This window comes from Thermobia domestica, chromosome 3 (assembly GCF_964235325.1).
Source record: "Thermobia domestica chromosome 3, izTheDome1.hap1.1, whole genome shotgun sequence".
Classification (NCBI taxonomy): domain Eukaryota; kingdom Metazoa; phylum Arthropoda; class Insecta; order Zygentoma; family Lepismatidae; genus Thermobia; species Thermobia domestica.
This window is the reverse complement of record NC_137456.1, coordinates 44367135-44387502: the sequence shown is the minus strand read 5'-3', so window position 1 is coordinate 44387502 and position 20368 is coordinate 44367135. Positions and strand designations below refer to the sequence as shown.

At 34.3% G+C, this 20368-nt stretch overlaps 1 long non-coding RNA gene across 1 annotated transcript; it reads right to left on the bottom strand.

The window, feature by feature from the left end:
* Positions 1-1072: 1072 nt before the first annotated feature.
* LOC145681427 (uncharacterized) lies at positions 1073-19810 on the bottom strand. Its single transcript, XR_014130778.1, has 3 exons — positions 19729-19810; positions 11952-12154; positions 1073-1279 (listed from the first exon to the last, which is right to left on the bottom strand). It is a non-coding gene; the product is annotated as an uncharacterized LOC145681427 (long non-coding RNA).
* Positions 19811-20368: the final 558 nt, after the last annotated feature.

Genomic DNA, 20368 nt, shown 5'->3' with positions numbered 1-20368 from the left:
TTTAGCCGTGCGACTAAATCGACCAGGTGTAAACGCCCCATTATGTTACTCCTCCCTAACAATTTACCTAATATTTGGGAACATATTCAAGAAGCAGTTAGTTCTACTGTGTCATTGCCGACACTACAACTAAAATTTTCTAAAATATAATTTCTCTTACTAAAATGTTAATTCTTCATTTTTATTCAATTTATTCAATGTTTGTATGTTATTATTTCAATATTTTTCATTATTTATTAAGATTTCATGAACTGAAAAGCGAATGGTGCTATGGATATAAATTGCGACACAAGAAGAAGAAGAAGAAGAAATAATATAGCATCAAAAATATAAATAATCTAGATACTGAATTTAAAAAACGAAAAACGTAAAAAAGTAAACGTAAGAACTTAACCAAAATTCTGAGGAATTTAGATGTATTTTGCAATCAAGACTATCTACTATTGTTTGAATTTGTATATGTATATTCAGAGGGCTAAACATTATGGGGCGTTTACACTTGGTCGATTTAGTCGCACGACTAAATCGACTCGCTGCATTTGCCACTAAATCGAAGCAACTAGGCCGAATCAGATCGATGGATGTGTTCAATTATTTCAACCACAGAAAATAGAACGTCTTTCAATTCAGTTGCCAGTCGATTAGTCGCCTTCGATCAACAAGCGATTAAGTTGAAGTCCCGTTTACACGGTCGATTAAGTTGAAAGTGACGTCAATTCAACTAAATCGAACGCAAATCGACCAAGTGTAAAACGCCCCATTAGATAGCTATAGAAAGTAAAATCGGCTTCAAGGTATTGTAAATGTTACTCATTCTTATTTATATGTCTAGGGAGAAGATGAAAATAAAAATGTATCATTGAAGGAATTATCGGTTCGGGGAGTGGAATCTTTATTCCCTCCTCTTATCTGCTATCCACTCGTAAAATGAGGTAAATTATATATACTCATCTCGATCAACAGATCAACTAAATTTGCTGTGACAATACCTCGTTCAATTCTATAACTTATTTACATTTATTTGATTCTTACTGTTTAGTATAATCTACAGTAAAAAAAAATTGATGGCACTGACAAAGATTGTGGCATACAAATTTAGCTAATCCAGTTGCTTGGTTACTATAATATGCACGTAGCAATTTAAATCTAAATACGCATTAGAGCGATAATAATCAATATATCTGCTTCTTATCAATATATTTCCGTCGATTTCTGACTTATGTCTTCTGTAGTTTCATCATTCTTACTTAAGCGTATCATCTGAGGTAGCTGCGTTAACCTGTAACACGACATTAAGAAATTCAAGTAATAAAAGGATACGGCGAGATATAAATAAACGAATAGATACATATATGTGAATAAGTACGGCAAAGACATGTAAAATAAAATGTATAATAAATGAGTTGATAAAAGGGCTTGTGTATAGCCCGCTCCCCCCAGTTCTTTGTCACCGGAACTGGAAGAGTCACTACTACTACTACTACTACTACTACTACTACTACTACCACTGCTACTACTACTGCTGCTGCTACTACTACTACTACTATACTACTACTGCTACTACTACTACTACTACTTATATCGAGAACAGAACCCAACCAACCCCTGCGGGGCTTCTAACCCGTTCCTACTACTACTACTACTACTACTACTACTACTACTATTGCTACTAACTACTACTGCTACTGCTACTACTACTACTACTTATACTAAAGCTTCCTTACTACAAGATTTACATCTTAAATCTTTATAACATGCAATTCCGATTCATTACGAACTAGTATGAATCGTTAGAATCACTATGATTCGTTAAAAATCACTGGGGGAGCGGGCTATACTCAATCCCGTGGTTAAACAGCATAGTATGTTGAGGATGGGATACCTGAAACGAAGATGAGATTTATAACAAATGTGGTTACAAATATATAATATTCGGCAGAAGATAGCTACTATATTTACTTCTAATTGTACATAAACTGCGTGAAGCGTCTAGCAATACTATATACTTAATATCCTACGCTACTGTGCAAATATGCGTTAACATACTATAGCTAAATCTAAGCACATTAAAGAAAGAAAGGTACTACCGTATGCCAAAGCTCACAATCTATTCTACTTAACTACAATACTTACTTTGTTGAACATGATATTAATCTTGTGTTTTTTTTAATGTTTTATTGTGTTCATGAATAATCGAAGGCAATATAAAATTACATAAAATTAACAATCATATATTATTTTAATGGTAATTGTATGTTTACTGTTTTCATTTTGAATTAATTAGCTAATAAATAACATGATAAGTTTATCTGTATGAAGTAATCCAAATATGTTCACTGTCGACATTTATCTTCGCGACTAAGTTCCTGGACAACATACTTTTAATTTTCCGTGGCGATCGTTGCGGTGGCGACTAAGAACACTGGGCCAAATTAGATTAGTCTCACCTTAAGTCCACGCTATGGACAGGTGAACTGAAAGAAAATAAAAGGTCAACGTTGCGCGGGAATATGAGGTTTTAGTACAACTGGCTGTGGAATTTTGGAAAGATGTTGCCAAGAATTAGACTATTAGATTGATGTGTGCCTAACTACAAATGGTACTCATATTGAGCATCTTTAACGTGGAACATAAGACGCATGTATTTAGAAAATAAAACAAACTTTTTGAACTTTTCTTTCATTTAACACAAGCTGCATGTCATTGTGACTAGATAAAGGTGAGTTATTAGCCTTTGAAATCTGAAATACCATTCAAAATTGCCTTATAAATCAAGTAAGTTTCTTTGTACTTTACACATGTTTTGTAAATTTGTGACATCTACATGATGTGATGGTCATTTGTGGTTTTACATGGTGTGAAATAACGATTTGTCACGTGATACTTAACGAGCATATTCGTCTATTTGACCTTTACAATTCTAAGGAAGATGTTTCTAGTTACAAAGCAAAATAACACTTCTTTTCATATGGTAATGCTTTACCATGGTATAAATGAAAGCAATTTCATTTTACCTGTATGTAAGACAATTTGGAAATACTGAACATGTATTTCACATTCTTTTAAATTTCAATTTTATATTTCTCGACATATATATTTTATCAAGTAGTTAATCTATGTTGGGACATGGTACTGCGAAGATAAGATTTCATTCTTCATAGAGTCGAAAATAATCTTTCTGGTGTCACTGAAGTCATAGGAACAGTAAGGTAAAGCATTGTTAGCTTATTAACTTCTGAAAACAAATAATGAGTTATCTTCTTTGGTTCAGATTTCAATGAGACAACCAGGTCTTGAACAACTTCAATGACGTTTAAAGAATCATTTTTGCTTCGGTGAAGCGAGGAAAGTGCTAACAACAGTGTGTCAAAAGAACTTAAAGAACATGAAACATGGGAACGACACATTGTTTAGGGACAATCGCAAAAAAAAAATAAAATAAAATAAAATAAAATAAACGAATACGTTTTTTTTATTTTCTGCGGAAAAACGGTTTTAGGGGACAAAAGCCCCCACCCAATATTTTCAAGTTAAGGCCCGAAACGCAAGAGGAAGTGAACCGAAGTGAATGAAATTGTGCACAAATATTGTAGACATAAAATGAGGGAATACGTTTTTCTTATTTTCCTGAGAAAAGAAAACCGTTAGGTGGGACACAGACACCTCCAGAACTTTGATCGTGAAATATCAAAACTGCTAATAACAGTATGTCAGAAGTGCTTGAAGGACATGAAGTATTGGAACAACACATTGTGTAGGGGCAATACGCAAAAAAATAAAAGAATACGGTTTTTCTTTTATTTTCTGCGGAAAACGGTTTTAGGGAGCAAAAGCCTCCACCCAAAATTTTGAAATTTGAGACCCAAGAAGAAGAAGTGCACAGAATTGAATGAAATTGCGCGCAGATATTGTACACATAAAATGAGATAATTGGGTTTCGTATTTTCCTAGAAAAAGTGGTTAAGTGGCACGGACCTTCTAAACCGTTGATTACAGAATATCAAAAGTGCAAATAAGCATAAGTCAGAAGTTCCTAAAGAATATGGAGAATTGCAACGATACTTCGTAAAGGAACTATTTGCAAAACAATATATGAAACATGTTTTAATTTTTGCGGAAAAACAGTGTTGTGGCCTAGGCCCCATCCGAAAAAAAAGGAAATATTACCGTAATAGCGCAGGAAGGAGTGGACCCAAGCAAATCAATTTATTTAACATACTCCTCTTCAATTTGATTCATTTTTACTTCGATCCTCTAGTTTTTTTTTTTTTGTTTCCAAAAAAAAAAAAAAATTGAGTGTAAAATCATGCATTTTCAGCTGCAGTCGCTTCAAAGATATTGTTGAATTTTTGTCCCTTCAGGGTATTTTTTTTTATTATTATTTGGAAACAAGTGATAATCAGATAGGACTAGGTCACGTGAATAGGGTGGGTAATTCAAAGTTTCAAACCTTTCTGTAGTCAGCTTGTCCGCTGCAATATTGCTCTTCTGAAGCGATGCATTATCAAGAAAATAGACAACTTTTCAGGAAATATCCATGTTTTTCGTTTCTTCAGCTCTGAGTGAAGCCTATGTCGTAATGATGCATAGTAAGCACTAGTTATGGTGTTAGCTTGTTGCAGACAATCAACGATGATTACCCCATCCTGATCCCAGAAAACACTAGTAAGAACTTTTGAAGTGGACTTTTGTACTCGAAACTTCTTTGAGCTCGATGAATCACTGTGACCAGGGGTGGATCGAGGACGGACTTCTGGGGAGGGGGCGGTGCGTTGTAATACTGCTACTTAGAGCTACTTTTAAGAGCTCCAAACTCTGGGATGGGTTTTATTTATATATCCAATAAAAAAGTTTCCTCTTCTGTGTGTGTGTGTGGGGGGGGGGGCGATTAGCCCGATCGTCCCCCTGGATCTGCCACTGACTGTGACACTAGTCTTTTGATGCTCATTGTCTTCAAATTAGAACAAAATACGGTTCAAGCTTCAAATCTACTAAATGTATAGCCAAGTTCTCTGCATAATGAATATTTTTAAAATTTGCACTATAAATAACATACGGTTATATTCATGAATGGAAATAAACCGAATGTATAGATCAACTTTTTGTAAACTGCATTTTGGAAACTCTATCAGTTATTTTTACGATAACTAGTGTGATCCATAAAAACGGGCATAAATGAATGGCTAACTTCGGCTTTTGTAACTGGGAAGTCTCTTTCTTGAATCTTTAAATCTTGGTTAATAACACTAAGGTGCGGATTATTATTATTATTATTATTATTATTATTATTATTATTATTATTATTATTATTATTATTATTATTATTATTTCCGGATCTTTAAATTAATATACATTACATAATATACAATAATTACATACATGAAGACAGATTGCATCTAACACGTCAGGATTCTTTTTTTATTTTACTCTATAGAAAATATACTTAGGTATATGTAGTGTTTTGTGTGGTAATGTTGAGTCAAAATTTAACTGGTCCATGCAAAACCTCAACCAATGTAAGTACTATTTAACACTCAATTAATGAAATCGCTGAGAACATTATATAGTACAATATGAGACAACGTAATGTAAGACATGTACAACTCAGTCATTGAATGACGTTTTTCCTTCTTATAAATGTTGCTTCTGACAGATTACCTTAATATTCTGGAATCACATTCTTCCTCTTTATTGACTAGCAAAAGTATGCCATTATCACTTCATTCTCTTTTCCTTGGTAACTGCATTCCATGACCTTGATGTACAGATAGAAGTGTTCCCCATGTCAATCACTACGTAAAACCACCGAGACAGTCAGTCATAGAAGAAATGTAATTACTATGAAATACATATAGGCTAGTGAACTCTAATCCTCAAATTGCATCATAACTCATGAAAGTATATCAACAAGCTTTCTATAATGTTCTTGACATCAAACTATTTCCTACTTCCCAAGAAATTGTTAATCACATATGTTTTTCTACCATCAGACCAAATTTGCATCTTTCAGCAATTTTCTTACTTGAGGCAATATTCTGATAACCTGTAGGCCCAACCCTAATATGTAGGTGTTGAAGAAGATTTACGAAACTATTCTTTATGACATTCTTTCCAAAGCAGATAGGATGGATCATTTTCTTTCAATTCTGTGTTCTTTTCTAATTAACGTTGAAGGCTGTCCTACTCCTTAGTTTAATTTTTTTTTTTTTTTTTAGAAAATCTCTAATTAATAGCGATAAAATAAAACATAATTGTAATCAGCATACTAAAGTGATTACGATTAATCTATTTTCGTCTAAGGTCCCAGATTATCGTAGACTATTGATAAATAAATAAAACATCCATTTATGACGTCAGAGTAAATAGCTGATAAATCACTTGACGAATGTTTCAAAGACTCGTTATTTTGTTCCGAGACCATATTGTGAGAGAACATGGAGATTGAAACTAGTGCTGTCGAATTTTTGTGACATTTGTAGTTTTCGGTTTTTGAGAAAACCGGTTTTCTGAAAACCGAAATCGCAAAAGCGGTTTTCAAAACCGACATTTCGATTTTATGAAATTTCCCTTTTTTCTAAAACCGGCATTTTCAAAAACCGATTTCGGCATCACTAGTTGAAACCCTTCAACCATTTTCCACTATATAAAATGTCATTTTAAGCAATTTTCAAGTCCCTCTAATGAGGATTCTCGTTATCTCATTGATTTTCTTCATGTATATTACATTGATTAATTTATAGTGTTGTCTCTTGTTTTGTTTAAGGTACTTGTAAATGCTGGACTTAGCTGATATTTTAATTAGCGGCATCTTAGCCAAAACGGCTCTGAAAGTAAGCACCCTGCAACCAAATATTTGGGCTTCCAGTTGACAGAAAGTTTTCTCATGTCAAAATGAAAATGATCATGAATAATGACCCTAACATGTTCACGACAGATACCTCAATCGCCTGCTTTTTTTTCTATTTTTTTTAAAAGCAGAAATGCATCGGTCTAAGAGAATCATTTCTTGCACCTTTTCAATTGTTTCGTATACAATCACTATGGAGGATCTCCCAGGCCGGAGTTCATCTTCAGTAGGAAATGTCTTGTCCTAAGTTGGATAACCCAGTTTTTTAACCGTGATATAGCACGGGGAGCGAAACCCCATTGTTTGTAGCACATGGATGATCTGTGCAGAATTCCTCTGGAGGGAACGAAAATTGATGACTGCTCTAGTTTCAACATTATTGAACTCCACTTAATTACAAGGAAACCGATCCAAGTGTGACACAAAATTGTGGACGAGTTTATGCGCAAACGAAGTATTTTTGTGTACAATTAAACTCATTAGAGGGAAAAACCCTCGATCTCAGCCGTTCCGGAGATATAGAGGAATAAGGGGAAGGCTGGTGCTCCGGTATCTTGCGAATTTTTGAATATGTACAAGCAAAAGAGACTTTTAAAAATAAAGAATTTCTATATCCATGATACTTTAATAATATGTCGTCTTACACATGAGAGTTACAGAACCGAAAACTCCATAAAAATTTTAGAGGTTAAATAGGATGAAAAATGTAGAAAATAATGTTCGTCCGAACTTTCCATTGATCTAGCGTTTAAAACTTTGTATCGTTTCATAAGGCATGTTCTTACGTACAACGGTATGATGAACTACTTTAGTGTGTGACGTCAAGTGTTGTTTACATGCAACAACTTTATGTGATATACAGTATATCTGGTGTACAGGTTTTCATTACACACTGTAGTACTTACGTTTGCAACAATATGTGTTTATGTTTCATATTATTTGATTTGTTTCTCTAAAGCGCCTCTGCACAGAATATGACCTTGTATTTTTGTTCACATAATAACGTCTCTGATACTTTAACAATAGATATAATTAATACATTTTCATATCACTTTTCTCATTTTCTACGAACTAAAGGTATGATATATTAGCAAGTAATATCACAATTTTGTTCCTCGTGTCAATGGCGTCCACATAGCCCCTTCTTTTTCCGGCCCCGGGTAAAAACTACACCACTCATCTCAACATTGAACACCACTTTTATTCGCTCTGGTGCATCTTCCTTAATGTTTAAATGCAATTTTCAAACATGTTCACTCGCAACACAGCCGAAAATCCACAAAATATTAGAGCAACAGCTTTCCCCTTACCCCTCTACATCTTCGGAACAGTTGAGATCGAGGGTTTCCCCCTCTAATGGAATCCATAGTTCACAAAAACACTTCGATTGCACAACTATTCGTCCACAATTTCGTGTCACATTTGAATCAGTTTCCTCGTTAGTCGCCATTTTCACTTCTCACAACAAAAATAGGTTCACTAGTATCACAGTCAGTGCTTTGTTTTTGAGTCACAAACATATAAATACAAGTAGTTTTCCAATAATAGTACTACTACTACTACTACTACTACTACTACTACTACTACTACTACTAATAATAATAATAATAATAATAATAATAATAATAATAATAATAATAATAATAATAAATATCGGAAAATGGGAACGAGGAAAACTAAAGACCTCCCAATACTGCATCGTATAACAGAAAATGTTTGACATATTGCAAAAATTCGGGCCCAGTTAATTGCAATCTCTTGAAATGGTTTTACCTAACTGATCTGTAAATAGCGTTATACCAAGAAAGTTCTGTCACTTTTTGTGGAGGTCTGTGTTGAATTGGTCCTCACATCATGAATTGGACGCGAAGGACATTGCATCCTACCCTCCGGACATTGCATCGCCCGATTATCACCTGTTCCATTTCTTGGATAATTACCTTAGAGGACGCCAGTTCAAATACTTAGTAGAGGTGCAAAATGCACTTGATACCTTTCTCGTTTCACGGCCCACCAAGTTCTACCACGATGGAATCCATGGTATCCAGAACGTTGGCAAAAGGTCGTCGATGCTGATGGAGACTATTGTTGATCTTCCAGATACGTCTTAGGAGATATATCGATGTTCGAAGGTAGTGCGTGAAAAAGCGACAGAACTTTCTTGGTTACCTTTATAGTATATATATATATATATATATACTTTCTAGTTTGTAAAAAAGGAAAGAGAAAAAAGTAAGATAGAAAAAATACACAATGAACTACATTTTACAGTAAAATGACAGAGTCCGGCTTCTTTGTGTCATGTCGCAATACTCAGAGAATTTCAATTGTACTAACTGTACTTCGCGTGTTTCACTTGTAGTTTCCCAATCCATAAATAGGCTACCTGTTTTCATATGTTATATTCCAGTAAAAAAAAAATCCCCGTTGGCATTGGACACCTAACACTTGCAATATATGTACCTAGGTCAAGGATGTCAAGATTTCAACGCGTGGATAAAAAGAGTGTAAGAAGGAAATGACTCCCTTCATTCATTGTTAGTTTCTTGTATATGGTAAAGTAATTAGTGTCGGGTCATAAGCAAAGTCATATTAGTAAAAGTTATAGCTTTATCACTTCAAACTAAAGGAAAAAAAAATCCTTACCTAATGTACGAGGGTCATTCAGAAAATAAAGAGCGTTAAGTTATTCAAAACGAAAAACACAATATCTATATCAGGGGTAAAAATGGATCTGAAAAGTGGTAAAAGTGGATCATGACGTCACGTCGTCCTCTGTGCCTATCTTTGTCCATTGTAAATTTTTAAGAAGTGGAGGGACGTCATAGGGATTTTATTGTAAGTGCGGGAACGACATCCCTCCGCCTCCCCCTCACTTTTACCCCTGATCTATATATTAAAATGCTAGGCTTATATGTTTGTGGTAAAAAAAAAGGTTATATGTTTGTCTCCAATCCTGTTGGCAATGAAATCTCGAAAACAACAAGTGCTAGAAACGTGCCGTTTCTGCTGGTTGATTCCAAATTTTGTGTAGATTGTCCAGTTCTAATTAAATATTTTAAAAAAAGAACATTGTCGTTATTTCTTTATTACATTTTTTAGGGTACATCGAAAGTGTTGACTTTTTTTTAAAAAAAAGCACCATATCCTACGAGTTATACATTCCAACACCACATAGTTGTATACAGGGGTTGTGTATCTCTCAGGCGTTTGTTTCAAGGCCAAATGATAATGAAAAACGAAGGACAACCATTTCTCCAGACTAACAGTAAGATGAATTGGAGTGTTTTGCCCAATGAACTCCATGTACCACTGACATTATAATTAATTGTGTGTATAATGTATTTGCTTATTACGTACTGCATGCAAGAAGAAAGAAAATACTGGTCATATATGAATTAGAAATTCCAACCGGAGGTAGGCTCAAATCTCGGAAACGGTGCGAGATATTGAAAAAAATAATCGAAAAGTCTCTCCTTTATAATACCCCTTGCCGATTTTTTTAAGCCCTAGATTAGACGCGTGGGTGACATGCTTTTTTATCTCAAACTTTTCTATCCCAGTGATATTTATCTCAAATTTGCAACATTGTGCGTTGGTATTGGGAGTTGCGCCTTTCAGTTGTTGATATGGCGGCAGTAGGACACTTCTGTTTGCCGTGTAAAGTTTGTAAGAAATAAGTTGTCTCTGCAGCAGCATGTTTGGGTGACAATTGTCAACCACGCGCCTATATACGTAACAAGTAAAATGCCAAAACACCGAAAGACACAGATGACAAAATATAAAAATGTCTTTCTGCAGTAGCTTGAGGAGGAAGAGGAGGAGTTGGAGATGTGTTTTGATGAAAGTTATGAAATTTATCACGTGAGTGCAAGTGACCACAACACTGAGTCGAAGCAAGCTGGTCCATGGTGTAATATTTTTATATTCTAAAAATATGTGCAATTAATGCACTTTGATCCTGAAGTTTAATACCAGTTCACCACAATTGTCACGAAGGAGGTTTATTATTATTATTATTATTGGCTGGGAAATGATTAAATCTCAGATACAACGAATATGCTGTATTCCCCAAATTACACTTGAAATTAGGAAGAGGGGTGACTGCGACTGTTACTTAGTGTTGAGGAAGAAGAAATGATCAATGTTAAGAAGCCATCATGCCAAACGTACGCGCCTAATGCGGAGTGAAAAATCAAGACGTCCTTCACTTGTATCTCTAGAGGGACATGTACGGATGTAAGGAATAACAAGGAGATTCGTGCTCATATGTGAATGACGCGCTGTGTAGAGCCTACAGGTTCAGCTAGTAACAATTATATTACATACCTGAAGGTTCGTTCACTTCTCTACTAAATCACCACTTTCATTTAAACATTTGTCATATGCGTTCACGAGTTACGCAATTCTCATGTTTTATTGAGTCAGGTGGTCACTGTCATTACATTCTTGACACGATGCCACACATATGGAGGCGTCTTTCTTGACCGAATTGTTACTGATGATGAGATCTGGGTGTACCGCCTATCAGTTGAGTGGCATCATTCCTCACCACCCCAAAATCGGAGAAAATATAAACAAACTCCCTCAACACGAATGGTCATGGCAATCGTCTTTTGGGGGCTGTAAAGGTGTTCTTTTGGAGGATTTCATGCCAAAAGGCACTACAATCAATGCAAATCGTTATTGCGATTTCTCCTTTTACCTAAGCTGAAAAAGTTTCTGGGAGGTAAACGTTTTTGGAAGTGTTGAAGAGTTGGAGAATGCAGTGACCACCTGGCTTAACGAACTAGCGGTAGAAGACTACAACATGGAATTCTGAAACTCGTGAGCAGATATGACAAATGAAGGTGGTGATCACATAGAGAAGTGAAAGAAGCTTCAGGTGTGTAACAGAATTATTTTTTTTATTTTTTTCAAAAAATATCATGTTTTTCGATTTGCATAACCAAACGGTCTTTATTTTCTGGATGATCCTTGTACTAATTCCTGCATACAGTAATAAGATGCTTGTCAGGAAACTAAAGATACAAACAAACAAAAGAAACAAACAAGAAATGAATTGGACACAAAGAAAGGATACACTGGATACACTGCTACAGACCCTATTCCTCGACATCAGTGTCACCATTATCCAAACATTTATTCAAACGTGGAGCAAGTTTTGGGTATCTCAGAATGTGGAACCACGTTGTGATTTCTTCCCTGACCTGATCATTGTCGTTATTCGTCAAATCCTCCAAGATGTTTCTTTAGGTATACCTCGATCAGTGAAAGAGTGCAGACAGCCGGTTCAGTGATGCCAACCTAAAACGTCACACACAAAAGAAAAAAAAATCTCCACTATACTAACACACTATAGTATTCCCAATTTCCCACACTATACTAACTTAATTACAAAAATTCAAAACTTATAAAATATTAAAAGTAAAACTACTGTATGCCATTTTCACTTTTCTTCAATATATGAATGAATTATCTGTAACTTCTGATCTTCTACGTTTATCAAATAGTTTGTGAATAAGTATTTTCCTTCACTGAAAGAAGTTATTGAAAATGTTGATGAAACCAAGTACATTTTGTTGTCAGAGCTTTACATTTTAAAGCACGCTTTCGTAAAGACGTAAGTTCAAGAATAACGGAGGCTAAACAAGCATTCTATAGGAAAAGAGGACTACTAACATCAAGAAATGTGTCGTTGGACGTTCGTAAACGATTTATTAAGACAATGGTATGGAGCGTCGAGCTTTATGGACCAGAGACATGGACATTTGAAAAAGCTGAAATATCCAAGCTGGAAACATTTGAAATGTGGTGTTGGCGAAGAATTCTGCGCATATCATGGACCGAAAGGAAAAGGAATGAAGATGTACTAAAGGAAGCTAACGAAGGACGACAGATCATGAAGATAATAAGAAAAACATGAAATAGCATGCTTGGTCATCTTATTCGGCACTCCGATTAGGTCACCGTGCTGATAGAGGGGAAAGGCAGAAGGAAAACCAGGAAGAGGAAGACCAAGGATAGTATATCTAGATGCAGTTACGAAGAAGAAACCTTATCAAAGTATAAAGCAGCTCTCCCAAGCGAGAGAAAAGTTTTAAAATTTCTATGTTGCCCACCAACCTTGGTTTAGGTGAACAAGAAGAAATGAAACTAGACAAGTTTCGTTCTCAAGATAGTAGCTCTACGTGTCGAACGTTTTGGAAATTGGTTGTTTCTTGTTTCATACTACTTTTTTTCTTTCCGTTTTTTTTCTTAAATATCAGATTACAATTAACGTTCCTTGGCACTTGTTTCTTGAGATTCTCAAGCCATTACGTAAATCAATTCCATATTAGTATACATTTTACAGTAAGAAAATTTTAACAAAAGAGACACTGACCAAAGCTTAAAACTTTACTTTATTTTAAATTATAACTTGTAACTGTTTCGGATATCTAGCATATCCTTCTTCAGACACGATCGAAATTAATGAAAATACAGACATATATATAAATGTTGTTATAACAGAGTTTAAATTCTTTAAGCGTCATATATATATTCATTGTTATAAAAAAATTTAAATTCTTTTAACAGTCATAGAGTCATTGTTGTATTTTTTTATTTTTATTTAAACTCTGTTATAACAACATTTATATATATGTCTGTATTTTCATTAATTTCGATCGTGTCTGAAGAAGGATATGTTAGATATCCGAAACAGTTACAAATTATAATTTAAAATAAAGTAAAGTTTTAAGCTTTGGTCAGTGTCTCTTTTGTTAAAACAATTAATCCAAAGCCATGAATAGTCTTACTAAAGAAAATTTTACAATTAGAGCTGATTTCACGCCTATTGAAGATTCATTAATCTACTTTTGCCCATTAAGAAATTTTATTGGCGTTGATGAAGTAAATATATGAAAAATCTCATATACATCCTGCCAATTTCTACAAAATTCTCTTTGTCCCTATTCAAGAAACTGTCAAAAAAAAAAAAAAAAGAGATTTTCCCCCATAGGTTGGCACCACTGGGCCGGTTTTGTAACTAAAATGTAAACAGCAGTGTTACCAACCGGTTAACTTGAATTAATCTATCACAGTTCTTATTGTCCTGTTCATAATAAGTTACTTCATGCATATGTTCAAGTTCAGACAAATATAGTTTCAAGAATATTTTGTCATTCACACACACACACACACACACACACACACACAAAAAAAAAAAACTCCATATTCATTCCGTCATAATTTGCGAATAAGTTGACTTCAGTGTTCTACAAAGAATCAAATTCGCTCTATGGCAAAGCAAACTGAATTAAAATTGGTCGATTAGACTCGTTTCGAGGTTATTGACGAGAGGACGTATAGGATCTATGTTATCTCAATATTTCAAGGTAGTAAAGATAAAACAATTGATCAGAAACCCGAAGTCGCTTCTTACGCCCAAGATGGGTGAAGAAGATGGGTGGTAATGTTTGTTAAAATTGGTAATAATAATAATAATAATAATAATAATAATAATAATAATAATAATAATAATAATAATAATAATAATAATAATAATAATAATAATAATAATATGTGGACTGTACTCAGAACCGCCCGACTTTCAAAGTGATAGAACACATCTCTGTTGCTAAGCGAGGTCTGTCCCTGGTCAAGATCGGCCTCCAAATACGAACAATCTTTTATCAATGACGGTGGGTTACTTGCCCACCAAATTTCGTTTAGACTCGGCCTGTGATTATCGAGAAATAATATACTCCATACAAGCTGATCCGAACCTGCCCCTGACCGTGTTTGCCCACCAAATATAACGAGCCTTATTCCTTACACGATGGGCTACTTGTCTATCAAATTTTATTGACATCCAGCCAGTAGTTACCGAAAAATAAAAGTACCACATACAAGGTGAGTCGATTCTGTCCGTGACCGAGCCCGGCTACAAAATATAGCGGTATGTTGACCATTTCCATGCAGTTCAATGCAATTGAATCAAACAACCTTCTCCCCCATCTGCAGGTAAATTTCCGAAATTAATGTACCTACATACTCTTCTATGGTTCGATCATAAATTATTCCACAGGAGAATATGTTTCATTTTAGACATAAAGCGCTGAATTTGGGTTTAAACGATATCAGAAGTGTCACTGTTCATTCCCGAAAACTATGGATTCGACACTAATAAAATCGGTCATTTTGGATAATTTTTAGTTATCTTCCTCCTCCCCCAAGTTGCGGGGCTGGTTTTAGATTTAAATGGCATCAACGTGTCACTGTTCATCTCGGCGACCCCAAGATCTATGGATTCGACACTGATATCGGTCATTTTCGATCACTTTAAATATTCCTAAGTTCGAACTTCAAAGTGAAATGACAAAAACATCCGTGGCCCGAATCTCACCTATATTGAAAATTTGATCGAGATCGGTTGGATGGTTCAAAAGTTATTAAATAAAAAGATAGTCACTTACTTACAAAGATATATATATATATATATATATATATATATATATATATATATATATATATATATATATATATATATATATATATATATATATATATATATATATATATATATATATATATACGGTATATAATTTCACAATAGCCAATTAAGTAATCGGTCAGTCGGTTTAGTATTTACGCATGCAGTATGGTTATAACATACAAACATCAGTATTGTATTGCAATAAAATCCCCACGTGGCTTTGAAAAGGATCGATCATAGTATAGTCTGTTTTGCAATAATGCGTATCTCAACACCTAAATAAAGTTTTAAATCTGCCCATTTTAATCATAATAGTCTAGAACGTTGGCGTTTCTCCTACCGTCAGACTACTAGTTGCTCATAGTGATCAAAACACACAAACACAGATGGCTGTGACGAAATTGGGGTCAGTGCACTGGTGTAACTACTTTCTCATGAGTCAATAGTTACGATTCACGTGAAGAGCGTTTCATTCATCTCACACTATGAGTAGTTTTTTTATGCTTAAAATATTTGCATATTTTTCATCTCTGATATAACGTTAACTTCTCAAAAATTCTATTCATGTACTTTGTTGTCTTGAATTATCCTTTAATACATTATTTATAATGAAATAACGAATTGTAAATTATATATTACAGTGGTTTAATGGCTAATATGCTAATAATGACTAATTGACTACTAATGACTAATAATATATATACAGGGTATTTCAAAACAACACCGACAACGTTTGAGAGATGATTCCTGATACCAAGACAAAAACGAAAAGTATTGAAAAACGTGGATGCACAAATGCTTCCTTTGGGAGTTATGAGTTGCCGAAAACATGAAAAAATGAACTTTAAAGATCCATAGCCCCCATACTATGAGATCTGCTGCAGTTGGATCAATATTTCACTTAGGAACTAGTATGTGCTCTATCCAAATACCCATATTTCAGAATCCTACGGTACTTCCCCAACAATTTTTATAGAGGTAGCTGGTGAGTATCTATGCCCGTTATACAAATAGTTGCAAGAGTATCTTAGAATTCTGAAACATGTATTTTTGGATAGCGCACATATTAGTTCCTAATTGAACTCTTGGCCCGACTAACATAATCGTGAGACAAAAAAAACTGAAATATTTCATTTTTTCTTTCTCATTAACCTCCGCCTTCCTTAGCCGTAAAGTGCATACTCGTGGGACGTTAAACTCAAAGATCTCATTTCATAATTTTGGACTACAACTCCTTTCTTATGCTAAGTACCCTTCTTACTAATGTCACAAGGAAGAATTGGATGAGTACATACTTCAGGATCATTTTTACTTTAATAGGTGACGTGGTTCTCGACTATGTCATTTCGTTCAGGTTAATGAGACCTATAGATTGGTATATACATCATCTGTGAGCGTTTTTTCTCGTTAAATGCTATTAACAGTAACTATAAGAATCTTTTGACATACGCCTAGTAGGGGATGTCGAAGCTTAAAAGGTACTAAAAGCAACTACTCGTTCTGCCCTCTCCAAATGATTCCACTGATCAAAAGGAATGTCAGCAAAATGGAAACAAAAGTCTGTATTTGTAGTGTGCCGCTATGATACAGCTGAACCGTCGCATTACATACACAGAGAAAAATCCGTTCTCCGGACAGCGGTATTTTGTATATACAAATATACGGTATCCTCTTGCTTACTATAGAAATCAGTACGGAGTATACATTATCCGTATGCTACATAGGCACTGCCCTTAGATGTTACATCATGCCGTTGCAGGATGTCTGACATCTAACAGTTTTCCGTATATCACATGCATATACTTATGTTACCTTCGTCAGCTATATATTATGTACATCCATTTGTATGTGAGATCCTGACTGCCTACATTGTTTCATACGGAAAGTACGTATAGATGGAACACTTATACAGAAAGTATTATAAAACATGCGTTTTCAGTTATACGTCTGCTGTACGTTAAGTCCAAAAACTACAGGAATTACGCATGTAACCTATCTTTTTAAGTATGTCACCTATATTTTTTCTCAGTGTAACAGTTTGGAATATGTTGAGGAATACCGGTCTACACCGGATGATCTAAGAATTTAAAATCTAAATGAAATCATTTTTTTTTCGAATCGAAATTAACAAACAAACTGTTATTTTCATATTTCATTTTATAGTTTACATTCATTTAATTATTTTTATAAATGTTGCAACTATATATTTCAGTTTTGTTGCAAATAGTAGCATGTAAATGCACAATCAGTAGATTTTTATTTTTTTCAAATGAAAACAATTTTTACTTTTTAAAAAATTATATATAATAATAATATTAAATAATAATGAATGTGGTGAAATGATGTTCACTTTCCTTCGGACTGCGGACTGTGTAAATGTATCACTGACTGGTGGTCGCGAACCTACTGCGCCCGGTGCAGGTATGCTACCAACAATCACCGATCCATTCACCAAAACCAGTTGTCACTGGAAAATGGAACTCAAATTTGCCCAAAGAAGATAATTCCCGAGCCTCTTCAATCACAACTCACAGCCTGGCATCCAGGCCTGCAGTCCGTCATCCGCAACCCCTCGTGAAAAAGGTTGCAAACCACAAACTACCGACACAGGATATCAACCTCCAAGTTATGCTGACAATGAGGACTACGGAAAATCTGATGTTTGTGTTTGATGGCCCTACCAGGAAAAAGAAAAAAAAATCCACAATGTCCAAAACAGAATTTCTTATAAAACGGAAAGAAAAAAAAATATCCAAACTGAGAATTTTGAAAAAAAAAAAAGACTGAAAATAAAAAAGGTCACAGTATTCGGTCATCTCTTATGTCGGTCACACCAAGAACTCTTTTACTCGAAACTTGTGAAATCTCACCTTCCACTGGTAGTTAAAATACCTCTAATACTGCTCATGCATTTAGCACCTTGACTACATATCTAAATTTTACTATAAATGTTATTCGAGATTACTACATTTTAAATTCCCAATTCTACTCGAAAGAAAACGTTCAGATTACAATTTCTACATTTTATTAAAGAAAACCTTTTGTTTTGTTTACGCATCCATCTTGAGCTCCATCTTGAGCAATATGAAGATTAAAAAAAAAAAAGAAGTCATTCCTTTCAATGTTTCTACAATATTCGATTTTTCAGTTAAACAGGAAAACTCTGGCAACATATACATAATGTTTCATTTCATCAAAATTTCTTACTGAATAAAATTTTCCATGAATACTACTAATGAAATATGTTGACATCTGAGAGTCTTATGATTCTTGGCATCTCGACTTCAAGCTGACATCAGTACGCTTAATCAATGCCATTTATACAAAATTTACTAAAATGGTTGGTGGGCTAGAACTTCTCATATTTAATATTTCTTATTTTGCTGCTTTTGTGCCTTTGAAAACAAACAGTGACTCCGGCGACAGTATTTATACACATTTGGTCACCTGCCCTCTGTGCACGGAAACATTGTCACCTTTCTGTGTCTTTCCTCCCTAAAATTTTCTTTTACAGACATATAGGAACACAAAATCAGACTATCGGCACATACAGTAACCTTAACCTACACCTATCCTAACCTACACTAATCTAACCTAAATTACCTTAACCTAGAACATGAAAATATATCACTCATATAACATTCACATTTTGTTCATAGCCCACATCACATCTGAAATCCAAAGACGTAAAAGGATGTCAACTTTACTAATCCAACCAAACAGAATAAAATTTTATTTCAGACAAAATAAAAATAAAAATAACAAAAAATATTAAATGTTTAAGTTGTATTCCTATTCATACGATAGCATAACTTCCGCGAGTTTTCGAAAGAAAATTGTTGTCAGAAGTTATCATGATGCACGTTCAAAGTATATCTGTACCAGGTTATCAAAGTAAATATAATACGTAACTGTGAATCGTACTGTGAATCGTACAGGTTTTATTTGAATTTCTAACTACCAAGTCCAAAGAGATTTTAAGATTTTAAAATTTTATATTTTATGAGCAGTATTTTTGTTCCTAAATTCAATTGTAGCTTCGAGTAAATTATTTTCTTTTATAGAATTACATTACTGAAAAGTTAATACATAAGGTTGGGATGAAATTTGCACTCACAAGGAGCGCAAACCTATCTATTGCGACAATCAAGTCATTTTGTTTGTGATTCTTTTCCGACTAATCCGTGTAATATCCGGGCTCACATGACAGATAAATGTGATTGCAGTTTCTAGGGAAACTGAACTTTAGTTTTAAAACTGCATGATGATCTTGCACACGTACAATTCACACAAGCAAGCCATTATTGTTTTCCGAACAGAATTTTGAGTTAAGAAAACCAAACCACTAGTTTTCGTTGCATCCTGTCAGTTTCACTAAATCATCATAACTCTAATTACTTACTTGATTTATAATCTGCACCGATTTTCAGGATAAAAATCTTCTGGTGCTTAAAAGAGAAAACGAGGTTCACCCACTCTTCGATGTTATACTAACATGGAGGTAAACTACCAATCGGCTTCCACAAGAAATTCGTTGCTCTGGTACTCGGCTTTACCATCCATTGAGCGTTTCCAAAATCAAATTCCCAACACGTCGTTTAATTTAGTTAGTCACTAAACCACAGTTTCCACTATTTCGTAAATGATTAAAACTGCGGATCAAGCGTCGAAAGCTACAATCAATTGTTTTTGTATCTGATTTATTGTTGTGATCTTATCTAAAATTAATAATCAGATGAAAGCTAAATATGTGAAATCAGTACGAGCTGTTCCACTTATTTTAGTACTTGTCCATCTACGATGTGTAGTTTTATAGAAACAGTGATCGATAATTAATTAGTAATTTTGATTTTGTCTATAAATATATTGATAGCTTTGCTAAAAGAGCTCTCGATGCAACACAATGATGAAATATGAATCATTTTAATAATATGATGAAATATGAGAGTTGTATATGAGTATAAAGATGACGATAATTGGCAATGAATATATTTTAATTATAATATGTGATTTGATAAGCAACTGTTAAGAGGTGTAGAATT